This window comes from Phyllostomus hastatus, unplaced genomic scaffold (assembly GCF_019186645.2).
Source record: "Phyllostomus hastatus isolate PE091 unplaced genomic scaffold, TTU_PhHast_1.1 phas_scaffold_60, whole genome shotgun sequence".
Taxonomy (NCBI): Eukaryota; Metazoa; Chordata; class Mammalia; order Chiroptera; family Phyllostomidae; genus Phyllostomus; species Phyllostomus hastatus.
This window is the reverse complement of record NW_025334038.1, coordinates 7,139,968-7,166,111: the sequence shown is the minus strand read 5'-3', so window position 1 is coordinate 7,166,111 and position 26,144 is coordinate 7,139,968. Positions and strand designations below refer to the sequence as shown.

General features: G+C 35.6%; 1 protein-coding gene across 3 annotated transcripts in view; it reads left to right on the top strand.

Moving 5' to 3' along the window:
• Positions 1-26,144, top strand: part of DPP10 (dipeptidyl peptidase like 10) — a 715,620-nt gene that overhangs the window by 47,907 nt on the left and 641,569 nt on the right. The window lies entirely within an intron of this gene.

The window sequence follows — 26,144 nt, the reverse complement described above, 5'->3', positions numbered from 1 at the left end:
TCCCTCTGATTTACTTTGACATGTTTACTCTAAAACTCTTTCTAGAGTTGGCCATGGGTGCTGACTGCAGGTCAGTTCTCAAACCAGAGACTCACTGTAAACTGGTACTGTGTTCAGTCTTAGGCCAGCCCTCACCTTGTAGTTGTATGACAAGGGTATTCACCTCTGCAGCAGTCTTTTCTGTTTTTCGACTATGACATCCCGACCCCAAGGAGAGGTCCTTGGTCTTTAATACCTTTAATTTTTCAATAACTCTGACTTTAGTGACCAAATTATAAAAATCTAACATTTTCATTTTAAGGAATATGTTACTACCCTCATTATACCCTCATTCTGTTCAAGTGGCCTAAATCTTGGCAGAAAATGGTGTTTACACATTTTATGTTCTGTAATAACTCATTCCTTCATTGCTTTCACTGGACAAATTTATTTTGCAAAACTTAAGATATGCCCATCTGCGTGTGTGTTTAAACATGAAAATAGGCATGTGAAGTGGTAGTAATCTCATTCATTTGCCTTCTTAATAAAGTCAACTTTATTCTGTGGGTTTTGCTTCTCAGCCTTTGCTTTCTTATCACTTTTCTGTCTGGTTTAACTTTCTTCTTTTATTCCTTGCTTTTATCATCATTCTTTTGCTCTTGCTCATCTTCTGAGCAAGCAAACAGACCTCTGGGCAATGTGGTCTTGCAGCTCAGAACAACAAAGAAAAAATAAATAACACACTAACTATAAAGAAGAAACTGTTTCCTGGAGATGAATTCGTGCCAAAGCAGATGCAAGAAGAAGCTGCTCTGGCAGGGATAGGGAAGAACTACAGATGTCTCACAGTGTATACTTCCTAGATTTAGTGACGTGATAGAAACAAGGAAAAAAAGCACTGAATTTCTGCAATAGATTTATCACAGATACTAACAATATATAGAGAAGATTAAATAAATCCAAGCAACACAAAAAAGACATATTTAAAACATTTGTATTTTATGGCAGTTTCTCATTTTGCAAATAGCAATCCACAACCATTTGAGCACTAATGTAAATCTGAAACCACTTTTGTACTATAAGGGTTAATATATACCTTGCTGTGAATAGTACTATTCATTAAACTGAGCATTGTTTTGCTAAATTCGTGTGTGCTTTTCAGAAAGATGAGTTGCTTGTTTAGTTTCTTTTGTTTATTTTATTAATGTTTCGTTGCCATTTTGTTTGATTTTATTTTGCTGTAAGAATGAATTTTTGAAATGATAATTTATTAATGGGCCACAAAAACACTCAATTTGCTAACATATTAAAAATATTTGACTAAAGAAACTATGCTGTATTTCTGTTTATTTGACATGGAAAATTTGACATTGTATTTGACTTTTCCTAAAGCAGTAGTTTTATTTCCACACATTATTAATATCATTATTATTTTTAGAATTCATTATTATCCTTTACATTTGAGTAACATATCTATAATGGAATGATGGAACAATAACTGCAGTGGAATAATTAGAGCCAATCAATTGTTTTCTTTAAGTGGTCTTATTTGTTTTAAACTTTGAATGCATGTGGATATATCAGGCAGAAAGAACCAGTTTGAACAAGAAAAAGAAAGATTTCTATGGGTGTGTCTGGAATTTTTCTAAATTGCTGCTAACACCACTGGATTTGCTGGAACAAAGAAGAGCCAGGTGTGGTTGTTACAGGGTGCAGCCAAGAGGGGGGACCCCAAATGGGCATTTGAAATGGGGTCCAGAACTCAAGGTGTCCAGGAGATTTTAAGATGTCTCCATCCCCCCACCCAGGGTGTGGGTTGGGGGAAGGGACAAATGGAGCAAGGCCATTGAGATCTGTTTTGCATAGCAACAGCCTTGCAGCTACCCTCTGGCGTGGTCATTTAACATATCTATAGCCTTTGGCTGGTCGCTTAGATATGTTAAATAGCTGTGATCATCTCTGAGCCAGGGGAATGGAAGTAACTTCCCCACCAACACGTGACTGGGGCAGATCCCGCCCCCCAAGCTACAGCGCCTGCGTGGGAGCTCGGAGAAGATTGGCTCCAGGACATGGGGCCACGCCTGCCCAGACTCAAGATGGCAGCCCAGCAAAGCTGGAAGGATACGAGTTCCGGCATGTGAAGCCGAGTGTGGGAGGAGTCGGAAATGGGGCTGCAGAGGAAGATTGGCCGTGGGGATTTAAAACCCAGACTTGGCGGCCATTAGAGAGAGAACTATGCGTCTTTAACAGAGTGAGGACTCTCCCTTCCCGCAGCCATAGGAGAGAGAACCACGCGGCTTTGGCAGAGTGGAGGCTCTCCCCTTCTCGCAGCCCTGAGAGAGAGAACCATGTGTCTTTAGCAGAGTGGAGGCTCCCGCATCCCTGAGAAGGGAGAACCACGCGGCTTTGGCAGAGTGGGGACCCCCCGCAGCTTTAGAAGGGGGAACCACCACCTGGTTTTAGCAGAGATCCTGGCGACTCAGCCGAGGGTGCCGGGAACCCAGGGAGGTCTCCCAGTCGAGAAGGAGGACTAAGAACCAGAGGACTGTCTGAGCCATGGACTTCGTTTTCCTTCCCTGAGATACGGTACTCTGGACTGGGCAAAGGGGGGAAGGAAGGAAGGACTGTGTCTGTTTGTGGGTGTTTTGGGGGGGACTTTGGGATTTTTGATAAAGACACTAGGTCACTACTTTAAGTTTGTATAGCATTAAATAAACATTTCCTTTCCTTTTCACGAATCTCTGGCATTGAGAGACGTCTTTCCTCTGGCGGCGGACATAACGGACCCGGGGCCTTCTTTCAATAATAGTATATTGTCCCAGGCCCCCCTTGTTCTGTTCTGTAACATGGTGACTGAGAAGAGAGGCTTTCCAATGTGCCAGCCAAGACTTAGAGACCTGGCCAGCGCCTTCCTAAGTGTGTGACATTAGATTGGTAAGAATAATGATAACAGACAAGTAGGTATCAGGCTCCTTATATGTAAAATGGCCCCAAACCAGTGCCCACCTGAGAAGACAGTTATGAGACAAGATATGAAAATCATTCAGCATTGTCAGCCCCTAGGAAGGACTGAATAAATTGCCATTGGCTAATAGTATCATTATCATTTCTCTAAGTTCTACTAGTTCCTGTCTATGAGATTAGCCATGCAATAATATCAATGCAGATAAATTTTGGATTTAATAACATTGGCTTGTTTTGACTACTGAATTATATTTAATATATAATATACCTAGTATTTATATATTATATAACATATAATTCAAGGAACTCCTTCCTAGGTTTTTCTTTTCTCCTTAGAATATTGACACATGAAAGTGTGTTATTTTATTTAATACAGTAATAATATGCAAGTGATAGTCATATATGGCATCAGAAGTAATAAAATTAATACCACTTTAGTGCATTCATATATTGAAATATTTTGTCCACATATTGTTTATAATATCTTTGTGAAACAAATAATGCCAATGATAAATGGAGTTAGAGAGAAACTACTAGGGTTGTGTGTGTGTGTGTGTGTGTAGGAGGCAACAATACTTCATTTCAATAGCTGACATATTTTCTTAGTCAATTTATATTTTAAAAATATTTTATTTCATTTATTTTTATTTTAGAGAGAGGGAAAGGGAGGAAGAAAGAGACAGAAACAAACATCTATGTGAGAGATGAACATTGATTGATTGCCTTTTCCTATGTGCCCTGAATAAGAACTGAACCCACAACCTAGGCATGTGCCCTGAGCAGGAATTGAACTGGAGACCTCTTGCTTTGCTGGATGACACCCAACCAACTGAGACACACTGGCCAGAGCTTATTATTTTTTTCTTGATTAACAATTAAGTCCTAGTTAAAGTTATTTGATGTTATGATTGTTTAGCTCCTTAAGCAAAAGATAGGTCAAAACCATTTGATTTGTTAACTGTGCAATCAGCATTATGCAAAAGTAATAACCAATGATGCATGGCTTAGCTCTGACCTTAACCTGCAATTACTTCACCATAAAGCTCCTCTGATGCCTTTGTACTTTATCCACAAATTAGCTAATTTTCAAGGTGTGAGGTTAATCTTTATCTATGTTACCTTTAAACTAAATACTTACTGTTCCCTAAGCACTTTAGTACTCAGAAAACACACTGGAGTGAATTTCCTTGCCTGAATCTGTGATGTCGTGACCCTTTATTACAGACCCTTTGGAAGATGTGAGACAGTTTTACATTAAGCAAAGATAGCCAAAGCAGCCTGCTTTATTACAGAAAGATTCAGCCCAGCAAATATTATATGTACCAGTGTTTTCCTTTGCCAGAAGGCACACATTAATCATTCAGATCAGAGACTGCCTGTAGTTGTTAAAACCAAAATCCTCACTTTGATCTGTATCTAATTAGATTTGACATAAACCTTTGTGAAGCATGCCTTTAAAAAGTCCATGCTGACTCAGGGTTCACTATATGGTTGCATGTTCTTTTAACATATGAGGTGAAATTATTTCTTTGTGTTTGGGGGAATGGTCTATGTAACAATACTGTTAAACCAATTTTTTCAATTGCTATCTACCTGAAGCACACACAAGTATGCTAAGATGCCTTTTACAATGACATATTCTTATTGCAATATAACTTATATCAGTATATATATACATATTTGGGTTTATTTGTCCATAAGTTTTTAAGATAACATGACCATAGATGCTCTGTCTTAAGTGAGTTCAATATTTCATTATGAAAAGTCCTGGAGTTCTTTACACTGGGCTTATTACACATGAAATTGAAAGAGTCAATTTTACTTTTTTGTGGAACCAGTCAATAGTTCATTTATGTAAGTATAAAATAGAGACTCAACTACATGACTAGCCATGACCATTGATATTTCATTTTCATCATTCCTTTATCCTTTAAATGAGTTCTTAAAAATAACCCTGGTAAAGTCTACAGAGTACAGTAAAAGGGATGATCAGCAATTATAGACAAATAGAATTTCCAAGAGTATGATAAGAAAGCTTTCACTGAAGACTCATTTTAGATAGCTGGGGTGGGGTATATCCACCTTGCCCCTGTCAGATGCAATGCTTTTTTATTTCATATATTTTGTCTCAGAGTCAGTGAGATATCTTGGAGTGGGAAGCAATGCTCTTGACTAGCATTAATTTAGAAAAGATGGAGATTGTACACTCAAACATATTATAGACCCATTTTACAAATCTCTTGCTTTTAAGAAACTTTCTGCAGTTTTACCCTGCCTCACCTGCCCACACTGTGAAGGGGTGACAAGGGTGCTCAGTACTTGTCTCATGGCTTATATCAGGTCTTCATCGATCTGTATATGTTTAATCTGCACCCATCCTGACTCATAATGTATTGCTTACCTTTCTTGTTTTAAGACTAAAAGTTATTTATTTATTTACTTATTAACTTATTTATTTAATACTTGTTGCTCAAAAGTACTTCCCTTACATTCCTGTTCTGTGCAAGTTTGTTGTTGGAGATCTAAGGTATTTAGCAGGAGATATAAGGTATACATTTCTGTTTATAATCTATTCCTGATTATTCCTTGATTTTGTTTTTATTGTATTGCCACAGTTAGTATTTTTTTTTTTTTGCTAACATACATATGCTTAATTCTAAGTGGATACTAGTATGATGCATTCCAGTGCACAGTATGCCAATATGATTAGCGGGTCCTGGGTCCTAAGTTCTATACTATTAAGTTTAGATCTATACCACCTATACTGCTATTATTTCAGTACTTACTATAATCAATACATTTTTGGGCATATTTATGTGCTTAATACATTGACTCAGGTCCTTAAGGTACTCTGTACAGGGTGGGGGAAAAGTAGGTTTACAGTGTTCTTATGAAAAATAATACAGTAATTAATAAAAAACAATGCAGGAATTAACTCTGTTTTACATACTTACAACTATAATCCTACTTTTGCCCTATCTTGTATTATACTGAAATGAAAGCAGGATTTACAGATTTAAAAAAATCACAAAATATTTTTTAATCAAAAGTTAAAAAGTAATTTTTTCAAGCAGCATTTAAAACATAGGCATTAGTTGTGTAGAGAAATTCTGTGTTTGAGAAGCAAGCCTTCCATGGTCTGGAATTGGGAAGCAGACTTGGGAATATAACATAATATCCTGGCAAATGTGGCCAGTGGGTTGGAGAGTGCCATGCAAATTGAGAACATTTGTGGATGTGGAATGAATGGGGGTTTGGTCTGGGTGCCAAGTCAATGTAAGGAATGAAAGCTACGTCCCATGAAGATGGTTTAGTGACAACCCTGGCTTTCAGCAAGTTGATGAAAAGCTTTATTATTCCAATTCTGCATTGGTGGCAGGAATCCTTTGGGTTTAAGCTTACCCAAGAGTATTACCTCATTTCCAAGTCTAAGTACCAGGTTCTGATGGATGGTATGAAATTGTTAAACCCTGTGGATTTTGAAAGGCCTTTTGAAATCATCTGTATCAACAGAAGTGATTTTAAGATACACTGATAGTTTTTTGAATTAATTTTACTTCAGCTTATTTTGAGAGAAAGCAGAGAGGAAATATTGATCAGTATTGTCTTGTGGTGTGCATTTTCTATATGAAGTGATTATTTATGTCATTGAACATGTTATATGAGACCGTAACAATCTGTCCTTCCTTTGACTTCCCTCTTCTTTCTTTATTCAATAACAATCAGCGGGCCTACATGGGCCTTAATGTGAGGTTGTCCTCCGGCTCTGGAGAAATCTAAGGGGTTTGCCTGATTTGCTGTGTCACCTCATCACTAGAACTATCATTCCCATACCTGCCTCCTGACTGCAGTCTTGCTTGACAGAATTGTGACCACCCTTACTTCCCTATGACCTCAGTTTCCAATCCACTCTGTCTGACTGTTTCCCTACCTGGCCCTTACTTGTTTTCTCTGTCCCTTGTCATTGTACTAATGTCACTGCCCTGTTGATAGCCAACTGCTATCCGTGGTGTAGACATGATGCAAACTGGAAAATGGAGTAAAACTTTTAACTTGCTTAATTACCTAGTAGGTTTGGTTTTAAAAACCTGTGCTTTGTTCCATATGAGACTGTGTTATGATATACATATATGGTAAGAATTTCACTGATATTTCTGGTGTTGTTTATTCAGAGTTTTGTCTCAGAACAAAAGCATTGGTGTTATTTTCTGGTATGGTACATACACTGTGCCCCTACCTATGTGGTATCAAAGAGTGACTTATTATTATATTGGCACAAATTAAGAAACATTTTTTATTCCTACTTAATAGGGACTCACATAATTTCTTCCAATAGTGAAAATTTTAAATTATTAGAACAATGTGGCTAACAAATTAAGTTTTATTTTAACCCTGAAAAGAAGGCTTTTATAAAATATATCATATGACTTTACATCTGAGGAGTTCATTGAAGAATCTTAAATTTTAAAATGGGCCACGTGTTGTTGCCATGGATGCGCACATGGAAAAATTTAAATCCTGCAATTTTATGGAGAGACCAGGAACTTAGAACTTGCAGAGTGATTTTGTAAATACACACATGGCTAATTTAGCATAATCAAAAGCATTATGTATTTGAATTTAATTGCAATATACCTTTCAAATTTCTATAATGTCATCAGCTGGGATTTATCCCTTTATGCTATACACTTCTGTTCATCTTTAGGACCTGATTCACCCATTAATTGCCCATCATCTTCCAAGTGAATCATTTTCACTTAAGGGCTTTACCAAGATATTTCATAATTAGGACTAGTGAAACAAACAAACAAACAAAAAAACCCCTTTATTTTAAAATCTAGATCTGCTAATTGTGAGCTGTTTGACCTTGGAATAATTGTGTACATTCTTATGTAAACTGGTACAATAGTACCTATTTATTACTAGTAACTGGCTCCATTTTTATTTTTTATTGTTTATTCTATTACAGTTATCTCAATTTTCTTCCCTTTTGACCCCCTACACCCAGTCTGTCCCTCTAGTCCATAGTCAATCCACTTTGTATTGTCCATGTCTGTGAGCCATTCATACATGTACTTTGACTACTCCATTCCCCTTTCTTCCACCCTACATCTACCAGTCTGTTCCATGTCCCTGGTTCTATTTTTCTCATTAGTTTATTTTGTTCATTAGATTTGAGTTATAAGTGAGGTCATATGGTATTTATCTTTCACTGACTGGCTTATTATTTTACTTAGCATAATATTCCCCAGTTCCATCCATGCTGTTGAAAGACGTAGCACTTCTTTCTTTATGCTGTGTATTATTCCATTGTGTAAATGTACCACAGTGTCTTAATCCACTCATCTACTAATGGGCACTTGATCTGTTTCCCACACTTAGCTATTATAAATAGTGCTGCTATGAATGTTGGGGTGCATATGTTCTTTTGAATTCATGTTTCAGGATTCTTAGGGTATATTCCCAGCAGTGGAATCACTGGGTCATAAGGCAGTTCCATTTTTAATTTCTTGAGGAAATTCCATACCACTTTCCACAGTGGCCACACCAGTCTTCATTCCCACCAACAGTGCACTAGCCTTCCCTTTTCTCCACATCCTCTACAACACTTGTTGTTTGTTGATTTATTAATGTTAGCCCTTCTGACAGGTGTGTGGTGATATCTCATTGTGGATTTAATTTGCATCTCTGAGATGATGAGCGTCTTTTCATATGTCTATGGACCATCTGTAAGTCCTCCTTGGAGAAGTGTCTGTTCAGGTCCTTTGCCCACTTTTTAATAAGGTTGTTTGTCTTCCTTTTGCTGAGTCCTATGATTTCTTTATTTATTTTGGATATTACTGTATTTTGCTATGTATAATGTACTTCCACATTTTTGTGTGCATTATACATGGTATTATTATACCCATGGTGTGTAATCATGGTGTGTAATTCTACCCATGTATAATGTGCATTCTTATTTTTCCCTCAAAAATTTGGGCAAATAAGTGTGCATTATACCTTTCAAAATACAGTAAACCCTTGTCTAACGTATTGTTTTCAAATATATTCTCCCATACAGTTGGTTTCATTTTCATTTTGGTGATGGTTTCTTTAACCCTGCAGAAACATTTGAATTTGAAGTATTCCCATTCATTTATTTATTCCTTTATTTTCCTTACCATAGGAGATATATTGGCAAAAATATTGCTATGTGGGATATCTGAAATTTTACTGCCTGTGTTTTCTGCTGAGGATTTTTATGGTATCATACTTATATTTAAGTCTCTTATCCATTTGAGGTTTATTTTGTTGTAAGGATAAGTTGGTGTCTAGCTTCATTTTTTTTTTTTTTACATGTACCAGTCCAGATCTCCCAACACCATTTATTGAGCAGGGTATTTTTACTCCATTGTATGTTCAATACCCCTCTGTCAAACATTAATTGACCATAGAGACATGGGTTTATTTCTGGGCTCTCTATTGTATTCCAGTTAATCTGTGTGTCTATTCTTATGTCAACCAGACTGTCTTAATTACAGTGGCCTTGTGGTATAGGTTAATATCAGGTATTGTGATCCCCCCAGCTTTCTTCTGCTTTCTCAGGATTGCTGAGGTGATTTGAATTCTTTTTGGGTTTCATATAAAATTTTGGAATATTTGTTCTAGATCTGTGAATTATACCATATGTATTTTATTTTTATTTAATTAATTAATGTTATTTTTTTAAGATTTTGGACATTTATTTACTTTAAATATATTTCATTGATTATGCTATTACAGTTGTTCTGTTTTCCCCCTTTATTTTCCTCTGCCCTGCACACCCATTCCTATCCACATACCCCCACCTTTAGTTCATGTCCATGGGTGGTACATATAAGTTTCTTGGCCTCTATACTTCCTATAGTATTCTTAGCCTCCCCCTAATTTCTATCTACCATTTATGCCACTTATTCCCTGTACCTTTTCCCCCTCTCTCCCCATCCTACTCCCCTGCTGATAACCTTCCACATGATCTCCATTTCTGTGATTCTGTTCTTGTTCTAGTTGTTTGCTTAGGCTTTTTTTTTTAGGTTCAGTTGTTAATATTTGTGAGTTTGTTGTCATTTTATTATTCATAGTTTTGATCTTCTTTGTCTTAGATAAGTCCCTTTAACATTTCCTATAATAATGACTTGGTGATGATGAACTCTTTTAACTTGACCTTATCTGGGAAGCACTTTATCTGCACTTCCATTCTAAATGATAGCTTTGCTGGATAGATTAATCTTGGATGTAGGCCCTTGCCTTTCATGACTTTGAATACGTCTTTCCATACCCTTCTTGCCTGTAAGGTTTCTTTTGATAAATCAGCTTATAGTCTTATGGGAACTCCTTTGCAGGTGACTGTCTCCTTTTTTCTTGCTTCTTTTAAGATTCTCTCTTTATCTTTAATCTTGGGTAATGTAATTATAATGTGCCTTGGTGTGTGCTTCCTTGGGTCCAACTTCTTTGGGACTCTCTGAGCTTATAGATGCCATACATATTTTAATAGGAATTGCATTGAAACTGTAGATTGTTTGGAGTAGTTTTGACATTTTAATGATGTTAATCTTTCCAATCCATGAACGTGGTACATGTTTCCATTTATATGTATCTTCCTCAATTTCTTTCTCAGTGTTCTGTAGTTTTCCAAGTACAGGTCTTTTATATCCTTGGCTAAATTTATTCCTCAGTATTTTATTTTAGTTGTTGTTGCTATAGTAAATGGGATGTTTTTCTTAGTTTCTCTTTCTGACAATTCATTGTTGGTGTACAAAAATGCAATCCATTTCTGAATATTGACTGTATATCCTGCTACTTTGCTGAATTTACTTATTAGTTTTTTGGTGGAGATTATAGGATTTTCTAGGTACACCATCACATTGTCCGTGAATAATGACAATTTTACTTCCTCCATTCCAAATTGGATGCCTTTTTTTTTCTTCTGTTGGAATCACTGTGGCTAGAACTTCAAGTGCTATCTTGAATAAGAGTGGTGAAAGTGGCTACCATTATCTGGTCCTGATGTTAAGGGACATGCTTTTAGTTTTTGTCCTTTGAATATGATGCTGGAGGTACATTTCTTGTATGTGGAATTTATTACATTGAGGAATGCCACTGCTATTCCCACTTTGCTCAGTGTTTTTATTATACATGGGTTTTGGATTTCATCAAATGCTTTTCAGCATCTCTTGATGTGATCATGTGATTTTTGTCTTTCATGTGTCTTTCATGTCTTTCATTTTGTCTTTCATTTGTCTTTTGTGTATGTGATATATTAGTTTAATGATTTGTGAATATTATACCATCCTTGTATCCCTGGAATCAATCCCACTTGATTGTGGTGTATGATCTGTTTATTGTATTGTTGGATCTGGATTGCCAATATTTTGTTGAGGATTTTAGCATCTAGGTTGTTCAGAGATATTGGCCTGTAATTTTTTTCATTTGTTTTGTCTTTCCCTGGTTTTAGAATTGGGATAATACTGGCCTCGTAAAAAGAGTTTGGGAGACCTCCTTCTTCATGAATTTTTTAAATAGTTTGAGAAGGATAGGTGTTGGTTCTTCTTTGAATGTTTGGTAAAATTCCCTTGTGAAGCCATTTAGTCCAGGGCTTTTGTGTGCTGGGAGGTTTCAATTACTGCTTTTAATATTGCTAGTTGTTATTGTTTGTCAGGCTTTCTGCTTCTTCTTGATTCAGTTTTCGGAGATTGTATATTTCCAGAAATTTCTCCATTTTGTCTAGGTTGTCCCGTTTCTTGGCATATAGTTGTTTATAGTGATTTCTTACAGTGTTGTATTTCTGTGGTATTGGTTTTTACTTCTCTTTTGTTTCTGAATTTATTTGGTTCCTCTCTCTTTTTTTCTTCATGAGTCTGGTTAAAAGTTTGTCAATTTTGTTTGTCTTTTCAAAGAGCCAGCTCCTGGATTCATTGATTCTTTGGGTGTATTTTTAATTTTTATGTCATTTAATTCTACTCTGATCTTGATTATTTCCTTCCTTCTACTCACTCTGGGCTTTGTTTGTTGGTGTTCTAGTTTTTCTGCATGTAGGATTAGGCTGTTTCTTTGAGATCTTTCTGTCTTCTTTTGATAGGCCTGTATTGTTATGAACTTCCCCCTCAGGACTGCCTTCTCTGTGTCCCATAGGTTTTGTGTTGTTGTGTGTTTATTTTCATTTGTTTACAGATACTTTTTGGTTTCTTCTTTGATCTCATTGTTAACCCATTCATTATTTAATAACATGTTATTCAGTCTCCGTAAATTTGAATGTTTTTGAGTTTTTCTCTTTGAGGTTTGTTTCTAGTTTCAAGCCATTGTAATCCAAGTTGGTGCTTGATATTACTTCAATTTTTGTGAATTTGTGAAAGTTTGTTTTGTGTTCTACCATGTGGCCTATCTTTGAAAATGATCCATGTTTGTGTAAAAAGAATGTCTACTTTGCTTATTTGGGGTGAAATGTTTTATATATATCAATTAAGTCCTTTTGATGTAGAGTGTGTTCATTTCCACAATATTCTTGTTGATTCTTTGCTTGGAAGCTCTATCTATTGTTGATTATGGGTTGTTAAAATCCCCTAAATGACTTTATTGCTATTAATGTCTGTTTTAATGTACTCCAAGATTTTCCTTATGTATTTAGTTGCTGCTATGTTGGGTATATATACATTTATAAAGATTGTATCCTCTTGCTGAACAACTCCCTTAAGTATTATGTAGTGACCGTTTTTGTCTTTTTAAAGGCCTTTTTTTTTAAGATTTTACTTATTTATTTTTAGAGAGGGAAGGGAGGGAGAAAGAAAGAGAGAGAAAGAAACATCAATGTGTGGTTGCTGGGGGCCGTGGCCTGCAACCCAGGCATGTGGCCTGACTGGGAATCGAACCTGTGACACGTTGGCAGCCCACACTCAATCCACTGAGCTACGCCAGCCAGGGTTAAAGGCCTTTTTTAAAAAAAATCTGTTTTGTCTCATCTAAGTGTTGCTACCCTAGATTTTTTTCATGTCCATTTCCTTGGAACATGTTTTTCATCCTTTCACTTTCAGCCTTTATAGATCTTTTGTTCTGAGATGGGCCTCTTATAGACAGCATGCATAGGGATCATGTTTTCTTATCCATTCAGCTACCCTATACCTTTTGATTGGAGCATTAATCCATTTACATTTAAGGTTATTATTGATAGGTACTTGTTAATTGCCATTTTTTCTTTTGTACCTGTGTTCCTCTATCCCCCCTCTCTCTATTTCTTCTTCTTAAAGCAGTCCCATTAGCATCTTTTGAAGTAGTGGCTTGGTGATGGAGTCTTTTAGCTTTCTTTTGTCTGAGAAGCTCATTATTTTGCCTTTCATTTTAAATGAAGCCTTGCTGGATAGAGTAGTCTTGATTGTAGGTCCTAGCTTTCCATTACTTGGAGTACTTCTTGCCAATCCCTTCTGGCTTATAGTGTTTTGGTTGAGATACCAGCTGATAGCCTTTATGGAACAACTTTGTATGCTACTAGCTGTTTCTCCTTTGCTGCCTTTAAGATTCTCTCCTTGCCTTTAAATTTTGCCATTTTAATATGATGTGCCTTAGAGTGGGCCTCTTTGGGTTTATCTTGATTGGGATCCCTTTTGCTTCTTGGATTTGCATGACTTTTTCTCTTATCAGATTAGGGAATTTTTCTGTCATTACTTTTTCAAAGAGGTTTTCTATCTCTTGCTTCTGTTCTCTTCCTTCTGGTGTCCCAATGATATGGATATTATTATGTTTCTTGTTGTCCTGAAGCTCCCTTAAACCCTCTTCATTCTTTCTGAGTCTTTTTTTTTTTCGTTGCTCTGCCTGGGAATTTTTTTCTACCTTGTCTTCCAGCTCATTGATTTGATCCTCTGCTTCATCTAGACTACTGTTAATTACTTCTAGTGTATTCTTCACTTAGATATTGTATTCTTCATTTCTATTTCATTCTTATTCATAGCTTCTATGTCCTTTTTCATGCTGCTGTAGTTATGACTAAGTTCTTTGTAGCTCTCATAAAGTTCCTTGTCCTTGCTGATTTCTTTGAGCATCCTTATAACCATTTTTTTAACTCCATGTGTCTGATAGATTGCTTGCCTCAATTCCATTTAGCTTTTTTTCTGGAGACTCCTTTCTTTTTAGTTGGAGTTGTTTCTTTGTTTCCCCAGTTTTGGTGACTCTTTTTGATTGTTTCTGCATCTCATTTTGCTGTGCTTTGACTGTCTGTCTTTGTGGCATGGCCTTCTGTGGTAGTAGTTATGTGGGACTCAGTGGTGCAGGCTCTTTGATCTCCTGATCTGGATGCTCTAGGGATGCCTTTTATTCAGTTTATGTGGGCTTTCTTGTTGTACTTGGGCTTTGATTATTGATGGCTCATTTATTGGTGGGTTTTCCCCTCCAGCTGGATGACTGAGAATCCCAGCCCCCACCATATCTTGTATACTGTTGCACAGTGCTGACAAAACAAAGCAAAACTACCCAGAACACCAATCCCATGCCAGCAAAAATAACTCCCAACCACATCAGCAATATCAACAGCAAATGAGCAAAGATTAATAAAAGTGGAAAGAAATTAAGAATATTATACAATAGGAATAAAAGAATATGAGATGACTAAAGGAGAAAAAATGATTTTGTGAGGCAAGAGTGAGGAGAAATAGAAATAGTAGGGAATAGAAACAAAGTGAAGAAAGAGAGAAAATAAAATTTAAAACATAAGTAAAACAAGGAAGTTCAATGGCAAAATGGAGTAAGAAAAGGAAATATTGTATTATGAGGTTTAAAATATAATAAAAACATAGTGAACCAATGGAAACAAAGTTGAAGAAAAATCACAACAAAGTCAGTAACAGCAATAGATGAATGATGATTAATAAAGTTGGAAAGGGAATAAGAATATTATGAGAAAGAGAATATGAGGTGTCTTTTGTAAAGAAAAATTATTTTGAGAGGATAGAGGGAAGAGAAATAATAATGGTAAGGAATGGAATCTAGGGTAAGAAAGGAAAAAATAAAATTCCTAACTCTAATAAGCAAGGGCAGGATGAAAGCAAAATGGAGTAAGACAACGGGAGAGTAACCTATGAGGCTTGAAGTAAAAAAAAAAAAAGTGAACAAATAGGAATAAAATTGGAGAAAAACAGCAATAACTTAAACATCCATGCCAAACAAGCAACACTTAATAAATGTAGAAATCAAATAAGAATATTATTATAAGAAAGGGAAAAAGAATGTGAGCTGACTAAAGGAAAGGAATATGATTTGAGAAGATAGAAGAGAAAAAGTAAGAATAAGAAATAGTAACAAGGCATAGAAAGGAGGAAATAAAATTTAAAACAAACATAAATGGGCAGGAAGAAGACAAAATGGGGTAAAACAAGAGAAGGGTACAATGTGAGATTTGAAATAAAATTCAAATTAAAACATATAAAAATATAAAAAAGAATAAACAATTAGACAAAAATAGTGAATTAGTTTGAGATACAACAGAAGAAAAGAAGAAATGTTAAAAGGCTATGTGAGAGAAAAAAATAACACAGATTCTGAAGAAGAATGAGGTAGAATTTATCTCAGCAGAGTTTGGTATTTTTCTTCTGTCTTCTCCTTGGGTCTGCCTCTGGCTTTTTATCAGTTCAATGTCCTAGGGTGAGTTATCCAACTTCTGGTAGCACTGCATGTACCTCCTTTACCTGCCTCTAGAGGGGGCTTCCATTACTATTGGGAGTGTGAGAGCCCTGGTTTTTTCCTGGGAGACACTGTTCAGTCTCCTGGGAACATTGTGGGTCTATTTTCCTGCCCCATGCACCACCTATCCTTGTCTGTCCCATCTTATTTCCAATAGTGTGTAGTTTCTGATGAACTAGGTGTCTGTTTCATGGGAGGGATCAATCTGTGTGTGGGGTTCAGCTCTTTCCTGCTTGGTGCTGATAACAGCTCTGTGTGTGAGCTGAGGCTGGGTGGGGCTCTGATTCCCCTTTCTGCACTAATTTCTGATATCCCTGCCTTACTGGCCTCAGTGGAATAGGGCCCTAGGAACCTGTGTATTTTTTCTCTCTGAAAGAAGTACAAAATGGGCTCTTCTAGCATTTCTCTTCCTGTCTTTCTTCTGCAGATTTGCCCCCTTGCAAGGGGTTCTTGAGCCTGTCCTGACTGCAGAGCTTCCTAGTTGGATGCAGTGCTTGCTCTTCTGCAGGAGATGGGGGTTGGGTACACCCTTCCTTTCCTAGGGAAAGTTTCAGCTTTCCCGGGGAAGGGGCTTCTGCTTGACTGTGAATAATCTCAGGTGCACCACTCTTGCCCATCTAATTCCCAGCCCACTGCCCTTTCAGTAGACACAGTTCAGAATTCTGTTTCATGTAGCTCCCAACGTGCTAGCCATGCTGGGCTGGAGCCAGAAACCCCTTTGCTGTGCAACTTTCTGATCTCCCTTCCAAGTTGTATTCAGTGGGAGCAAACTGCACTTTCAGTCTTTCCCCTTTGTTGATAGGACAGCTACACTTGGGGTCCCTGCCAAGCATACTGCAGCTCCCCTTTTAAAAAGTTTCTCTGTGGCATACTCCCTACAGTACCAAATCACTGTCCAGATTTCTGCACATACTACCTCTCCAAAAACTCAGAAGTCTCTCAAGGTCATGACTGGCTGTGGTCTGCCTTTGCCTGACCCAGGTGAGGCCTCCTATCCTTTTGGGAGATAGAGTTCCTCTGTCTCTCTCTGGTACTCTCCCAGTTGGCATTTGGCACTGCATCTATGGATGTACTGCTCACTGTGTGTGTATATATAGCTTGGTTCTCCTTGACTTCGTGTATCTTCCCAAGTCACTCCTGGCCCAGGCCTGGGGGTTCCCTGCACTGGGAGGGGAGGGAGCCACAAAGCTGTGATTTCTGATAATCTTTCCACTATGGCACTATGCAAGGGATATTTCTCCCTTCAACTTATAAAATCTCCTTACCACCCATTGTGAAATGTATTCTGTACTTTTTGGCTTGCAAAGTTCATATCAGCTAAGATTCCATTGATCAGGTTATTTGTTGGAAGATCAACTGAGAATCTGTGTTGGGGGTAAGAGCAAGTGGATTCAGCTTTCACTTTCTTGGCCTCAATCTTCTCTTCTGTACCCCTTTTTTGAATGATAAAAGATATTTGCATGGCGAGCAATGTGAATTAAAAAACTTTTGGCTGTAATAAACCATAAAAAACATTTATTTGATCAAAACGATTATAATCTAAGAAATGCAGATTGAGGTAGCTGCCCAAACTGGGCTCTGGAGAAAACAAAGAAAAGTGGAGTTTATAAAGGCAAAAACCACAAAATGCAGTCCTTTCATGCAAATAAAAGATTGCTGGATAGGTTAACAGGGATTTGCTAGTTCCAGAATGCAAATGAGGGTGACAAAAACTACAAGAAAGGCAATAAAGTCTATATTTGTCCATACAGCAGTTCTGGAATGTTTATGTCTAGGTCTTAAACTGAGTGTAGTTACAGATTTGCCAATTTAATAGCAGCTGTGAGAGCTGAGGCATAAGATGTGCACAGACCACACTTCCTTCATAGCCTCCTGACTCTCTTTGAACAGTCTCTGAGCGATTCTTATTCCATTTTATGTTCTCCATTATCAGCATATATAAAGAGCTGGTCATATAAGATTCATTTAAGAATTCTGGTTTTTTTTCTGTGAATGGTGGTTATTATTATTATTTATTTAAGACTATGACATTTAATTTATTTCTATTACTACTACCCTTATACTAGAACTCTTTCCAGATAGCAGTGACCTGTTAAGTATTGGTCTTTCCTCAGTAGTTTAACATGTGTCCTAAACATTATATATACTTAATTGATTTAATGTGAATAAAGAAAGTCCTTCCTTTACAAAATGCTGCCAGAAGGACTTACCAGATACACCTTCGATATTTTATTTCACTGCCACCCATCACCCATCCTAAAGCATCTAATCTCTTGCCCATGAAAAAAACCAAGCATTTCTGAGAACTGCATCACTGAGGTTGGCTCTGGATTACTTTGCCAATAGTCTTTATACTGAAGTAATTGGACTCCTAAAATGCACTACCGATTCAAATGTTTTTGCCTTTGCTTGCACAGTTATTGGTTACTTATGTCTAGAAGTGTCCTTGACTTATTTATTTGTTTAACCTACTTATTTAAAGACTCAAGTATCACTATCACTTTCTCTTACACCTCTTCCTTGGCTTAGGTGCACTTCCTTTATGCTCTGCTTTGCCTAATTGTCATATGTCACTTAACCTTTATAGTTGTAATTGTCTTTGTCTGTTTCCAGGAGATTGTATTCTTTTCAAGGACAGTCACAATTTCAGTGTTGTAATTAATTATGAATGTTTTGTCAGAGATTTAGCTTTTAGTTCTTTTAAAGGACTTTGTAAACATGTATTGAGCAGAATTGAATATTTTATAGTTTTACTTTATCAATATAGCTTCTTGACTTGCTTGCATTTAAAAGGATATAATTCATATTTTTGCACTTACCTGTGTAAAAGGTTACTTCAAGGCCTTTGTATATTAACTATTAAATGTATGTAAAATATTAAACTCAAGATATAAGATTTAAGGTTTGGGAAAAGGAGAGAGAAAAGGATTTTGTTCTTCTTGAAGTGTGATTTTTAGCTTTCTGTGAGTTCAGTCAGTATGCAGCAAGAAAATTCTGTTGATTCCTTGCATTTTCCAGGAAAAAAAAAACAAACCTTTTAATTCCTTCCACTTATACATGGCTTTCTTAGAGTATGACATTTGAATTAAATATGTACCTTAACAAAATATATTTATCTTAAGCTATATAATTTTCAGTTATTGTACTGACATAAGAGTCAAAAGGTAGCCATATCATATTTTGTAAAGAATGACAATGTACTTTAATAAACCAAGAAACAAATTGATTTCTTAGAATATTTTCCCAAGACTCTTCCAGTTACTCCCCTCCCAAAAATCAGCATAAAATAAATAATTTTGATACTATAAAGATTTTAGTTTCTTTTAATATTAATTGGAGGCAGCAATATTTTGTTTTTTTTTTCAATCCATATATACCTCAGCTAAGTTTTTTCTTTGAGAATGCTGTTAAGTAAAATTTCCTTGACTTTTTACCCATTCTAAGGAAATATTCTATAGAGTAGCATATACTGGAAATAACTGTAACAAATTATGAACTGATTTCTCATATGCAATATTTGTTTCTCTAGTGATTATGAGCTAAAAATCATTTTTGTGATGGTTGTGTTTCTGATCACAATTACAATGGAATACTACTCAGCCATAATTATGAAAGGATGAAATACTACCATTTGCATCACCATGGATGGACCTTGAGAATATTATGCTAAAAGAAATAAGCCAGTCGGAACAAGCTAAGAGCCACATAGTTCCACTCATATGTGGGATATAAAACTGAATCTCAGGGACACAGACAGCAATGTGCTTGTTACCAGAGGGAAGGGGAAGGTGGTGGAGGTAGGTGGAGGGCATCTAACATATGGCGATGGAAGATGGTTTGACTTTGGGTGGTGGCTACACAGTGCAGTATAAAGATCGTATAGCATAGAAATGTATGCTTGAAACCTATATAATGCCATTAACCAATGTCACCTCAATAAATTTAATAAAATAAATAAATACTACTGATTTAAATTATGTTTTAATTGAGGGAAACACATGTAGTTTTTAAAATATGTTTTATTTCACTACAGAAGACCAACATTGTCTGTTAATGTATTAGTGTTAGAAGCATTAATATTACATATCCTAGTGCCCATGATCATTGTAAACCAAATCACGTTGTGTGCTTATTATAAAATAGGCTCTGTGTTAAGTGAGAATATACACTGTCTTATTTATCAGTGTATCTAAGCAACTGTTATTATTCCTGTTTTATAGATGATAATCAGGAGCACAGACTACAAAGTTACATAGCTTGAGATAATAGAGGTGGATGCTAATACTTTAGCCTAAGATAATAAAGACTCATAACACAAGCTTGCATTTACCTGTTTGTATGAGATTTTAGGTTGAATAATTCTGGTTTCTAGACTACATACTTCCTTGAAAATGAGCACAATTTTATTGCATTTATTTCTCCACTATTTATCACATAATAGGGATGCAGTTAATTTTTGTAAATGATTATTGAGAATGTGGTTATATTTTGATGGTTTAAGATTTTCAGCTCTGAGTCTAAGTAGTTTTCTATATTGATTTTACTTCTGTTTCAGGCTACAAATACATACTTTTTGTTCTTATTACTGATCGGTCTCTGACCATGGTATTGAAGTTAAGAAACTGTTCCATAAAGAGAGTAATATCAACAATAACAACAAAAAGGTGCTGTATTCACCAGCCATCAAGATGATTGATACAAGACGTTTATATACAAGACACATAACAAAGGGCTGTATGCATTTCTTAAACCTAACCTTAAACTCTTAAAATAGAAGTTGTGAAAACTTAGTATTTAAAAGTTAAGAAAAGTTAAGAAACTGGCCAAAGTCTCACAGTTAACTTGCAGTTGAGCTTGTAGGAAAATACAAATATACTGCCTTACTCTGATGGTCGTTTAATGTTGCTACTTTGCCTTTGCTCTTATGTTAATATAGAGAAAATTTTTCATGGAAAATATGAATGTTTGAATTTTGTGTTAGAATATATTATCTGACATCAACAATTAGAGACATATGAACCAGTTAGCTTATCTGCTAGCTGTGGAAGAGTGGCAGCAGTGATAATAATATTACTAATGATCAGGATTCACTGATTGTTCACTATGCTTTTCATAAGCATCATCCAATTTAATCTTTACTTCAACCCTGTAAGAGCTAAAATTTCTGCTGTGAAGTGGGGATCCTGATATTCAAGGAGGTTTAATTAAACATTTTCCTTAGCCTTGTTACAAGGTAAATGCTTGAAGCCAGGTTATCCAGCACCAAAGTCTATATTTTAATCATTTTTTATTGTCTGCTTTTTAACATATCATGAGTCTACTGGTAACCATCACAATTGTAGGTATCACTAATACCAAATACTGTCTTTACTAGGTTGTTGAGAGAGTGATGAGAAAAATATAGTGTATTTCCAATTAGTTACCTTGTGCGGATTTCCCATGTGATCTTATAAAGGATACCTTGAGTTTAATATTATTCTGAGAAAAATGCGTTCAGGAAGAATTGTGCTATAAAGTCATCTGTTTTCTGATGATTATGTATGGTTAGACATACCGACACTTGATAAGGGAGCAATATGCCACCTTATGTCACCAACACAGATGATCTTGAGATCTGCTTTAACAGGGAGTCCATTTCATTGATATTTCCACAAACAAAACCAAGCAAACATAGTGTGCTTTTCATGATTCTTGAGAAGGCTAAAAAGTAAATAATAACAATAGGCCACTATTGATGTACCTGGTACTGTTCTATGTAGTTCATGTAATTTACTTCTACTTATTTTGTCCATTCTTCAAGCAAGATAGCTAAATAGAAAATTATCTATACGTTTTTATACCTATGTTTACCTATCTATAGGAGAATAAATATGATAATTAGAAGTAAATTATATGAAATGCATATTGTAGTGGCTGGCATGTAGGTATGTTTATACATGTATATGTATGTACATATATGTGTATATCATAGATATATACATGTATAATTTAGTTATTTATATGTAACTAAAATATCAATCAGTTAATAAATGATAGAGCCAAAATTGCACTATTTATTTTGTTTCTAACACCTCACAATTATTTACTCTGTCAAAAGTTTTCAATGTCTGACCTAGTTCAAATACATTACATATTGCAATTGTATTTTAGCATGTGTGTTTTGTTGTCCAGAAACATAGATCCTGTGGTGGTTAGAATTTTGTAGCGAACAGTTAAAAATTAGGAGATATAACAAAGAAACCTAGATATGTAATCTTTTGAAGTAACGGTTATCTGTCAATAGTGGGCTGCATAATAACAACAGTGTGTGTGTGTTCCTTAGAATGCTTTCAACTATGTGGAAAAATAATGAATTAATCAGTGATTGTTTCAATAAAAATATGGTGGCTCAGTGACCTTAAAAATCAAACACATTCATTAAAATTAAAGTGGTGTGTGTATAATATCTATCTCTGGTATATAAGTTTGTGTATATTCTAACACGCAGAGTTAGGTTAAGATACATGTTAACTTTGTCACAGAGTACAGAGGAGAGACACAAGGCCCAGTGAAAGAGCTAGAAACCATGGATTTAACCAGTGCTGTGGTAATTGCTTGTTTGGAGGCTTTCAGAAGTACTTTAAATTTAAAATCCAGCTAGACTCAATTAAATGGGTAAACTAGCTGTCCTAAGTATATTCCACAAAGTATATGGGAAACTAATAATTAGACAATTCATAAAATACCATTTTGAGAAACCAAAAGAGTAGTTGTAAAAGACTACATTCAAGATGATAACTGAGCACTGACTGGCAAAAAATATTAAGTGAAAATTAAAAAAAATGCTGGTAAATAATAATGTAGTCTAGCAGCAGCAATATACTTAGAAGGTGTGAGGAAATGCTTAGAAAGAGAAAATTGTTTGGGTTAGACTGATAGGTAAAAAACTGTAGGAGAAATGAATATTTCTCTAAGAAAACGTTTAATAACATGCCAGAGTTGCTCCAAATGTTAGTCATCGAATTTGGAACCAAACTCTACTTTCATCAAAATGTGTTGTTTAATAAGCCATGCCATTTAAATACTTTGGGACATTATGAAACCATTCTTGTAGAACTGTAACAATGTGAGAGCTAAAAAAGTCACATTTAATTTATTCAATAAACATTTATTTAGCTCCTACTATGCATAGATAGTATTATATCCCATGATGAACCCAGACTAGCATGATTTCAGCTCCCTTTGTATGTATGGTTTATTAATGAAAGACATCAATCAAATAACCATACAAATGAAGTAATTATATTCAAAGTCACAGTTGTAAAAACACTATGAAAATAGAAGTGTGTTCTTAGGAAAGCATGCTAACGGGGAATCTAATCTAACTGGGAGTTGGTTCTGGCTTTCTTGAAATCTGAATTAAGAACAAGAGAAAATTAAGAGTTAACTATATACTCAGAGGGGAGGGTGTGGAAGAATGGGTGAAAAAGGGGAAAGAAGCAGTACAAATTGATAGTTACAAAATAGTCACAGAGATGTAGATTGCAGCATGGGGAATATAGTCTATAATATTGTGATAAATATGAGATGGGGAAAAGTAAACAAGTAATACTATACTTAATAAATAATAAAACCTGAAGAAACTGTTTAGTGTACTCATAACTGTAAACCTACTTTTACCCACCCTTGTATGTAATGGGCCAGGTGAGTACTTGAAGTGGCAGGCAGACCAATTTGTAAAGTACATGATTTTCTAACTGTTTTGCTGTACATCTCAAACTAATATGGAGTAATATCTAATGTAAACTGTATTGAAGAAGAAAATAGTTAACTATGTACAAGTCGGGGTAGGAATTTAGGAGAGAAGAAAGAAAAATGGTCATACAGCTTTGTTTTCACTTAGCAGCAGAAATAAGACATGTGGCAAAACTTTAGAAGTTAACAGAGAGGTTGAATTAGAAAAGTAATATGAAAAATACTAGGTGACATATATTGAATGCCTTCTATATATCAAGCACTCTACAATTACATGAAAAACTCTCAGTATCTTTTGATATGATTATCATTTGTATTTCTACAGATGACAACACTAAAATAAAGAAATGTACCTCAGGTCACACAATCCTGGCGGAACTAGGATTTGAATTCAAACTGAATCTTTTTTTTTTGAATAGTTCATTTTTATTGTATTTTTCCACTACCATTTACCTCCCCATACCGTTTTCCACCTCCACCCATCCCCCTCACTCCCTGCAATTACCATACGGTGTCAGTGTCCATGAATTCTTTCTCTTTGTTGTTCAGTCACTCTACCCCCATCCCTCTGACCCCAGAGGTAATCACTGAGTTACATCACCTTTTAGGTAAGAGGCAGATCCCAAGTCTATTTATGACATTTTAGACTTTGAACTTCATCCTAAAAGATAAAACCCATTGGTATGTTGGCATTTTGGATAAATTCCTCTGGCATTTGTGGGAAGGAATCTTCAAGAGGAGCAAGAGAGACAGCAGGGAAGCAGTTAGAAGGCTATATAGTAGTGCAGAAGATAGAATATGTTAGCGTGAACTAAGGTGAGCATAATCGAGATGGAGAAAAGGAGACAGATTTCAGAGATGCTTAACATGCAAATAAGATAGTCCAATATGTGGATCTTTTGAAGAGAGAAGAGACTAAGGTGTTTAGGAGGTCTCAGATTTTGACTGATAACTATGTGGAAGCTGATATCCCTCCCTAAGATAGGTGACACTGAACAAGGACCAAGGGGGGATAATGACCATGAGTTTCATTGTTGTCTTGTTGAGTACTTTCAAAACATGTAAATGTTGAAACCAAAGAAAATGAATATATAGATCTGAAAATCAGAGAGTATTACTGGAATGGAGATATAGATTCATGAGTCAACTGTCAAAATAGTTGGCAATTCACACTTTGGGCATGAATGAAATTACTTAAGGGAAATACAGCAATGGATTCGAATGAATGTAAATCAAATACTAACAGTAATTACTTTTCTGTTGCTGTATTTTAAGTATTCCATATGCTTTACTTCTTACCTTTATGTATATTTTAAATTTAAGCAGCATGTATTGCTTTATGTAGGACAAAATTGAACATTTTCTTCAGGTTTATTTAGATGTAGTTGACAAGTAAAATTGTAATATATGTATTTGAAGTGTACAGAGTACAACATGATAATGTGACATACATATACATTATGTGAAAGGATTCTCACCATCATATTAAGGAGTACAGATTTCAATTGTACAATGAAGAGTGATCAACTATAGTCCCTGTGTTATACCTTAGGTATTCAGACCTTATTTACTTTATAACTTAAAGTTTGTACCCTCTTATCAACTTCCTATTTTTTCTACCCTTTGGACTCTGGGAAACAATATTCTACTGTTTCTTTGAGATGGACTTAATTTTTTTTTTCTATTTTGCACATAAGTGAGACTATACAACATATATCTTTCTCTGATTTATTTTCACATAATATAATGCCTTCCAGGTTCATCCATGTTGTCACAAATAGATTTCCTTTTCTAATGCTAAATAATATTCCATTGTGTACACATACACACATATATAAACATATATATACATATATACACATATATACATATATACACACATATATTTGTGTGTGTATATATATGACACATTTTCTTTATCCTTTCATTTATCAGTGTACACTTAGGTTTCTTTCATACCTTGGCTATTGTGAATGATGCTACAGTGAACATGGTGGTATAGATATCTCTTTTAGATAATTTAGTTTCTTTTGTTTATATACCCAGAAGTGGGATTTCTGGATCCTATTGTAGCTCTATTTTTAAAAATGGTTCCCTTTTCTTCACACTCTCAACAGCATTTATCTCGTCTTTTTATTTTTTAAAGATTTTACTTATTTATTTTTAGAGAGGGGAAGGGCAGGAGAAAGAGAGGGAGAGAAACATCAATTTGTGGTTGCCTCTTGAGCGTCCCTTACTGGGGACCTGGCCCACAACCTGGGAATGTGCCCTGACTGGGAATCAAACTAGAGACCCTTTGGTTTCCACTCTGGTGTCAATCCACTGAGCCACGCCAGCCAGGGCTCTCCTGTCTTTTTGATAATAGCCATCCTAACAAGGCTTTGTATTTTTGTATTTTTCATTTTGAGGAGAAATCTCATTGTGGTTTTAATTTGCATTTTATCTTTTAATGTACCCATTGTCCACTTACATGTCTTTGCAAAAATGTCCACTTTAATTTTTTTTTTTTTTTTGCTGTTGAGCTCCATGTGTTTCTTGTTTTTTGGATATTAACACCTTATTGTATATGTGGTTTGCAAATATATTCTTCCATCTCCATAAGAATAGGGCATCAGTTTGTTCATAGTTTCATTTGTTGTGTAGTTAGATGTAGACCTATTTATTTATTTATTTATTTGGTGTTTTTTGGTGTCAAATGTCAAAATTCATTTCTAAGACCAATTTCAAGGAGCTTACCCCGGAAGTTTCTTTCTAGGAGTTTTAGGTTTCAGGTCTTATGTTTAGTA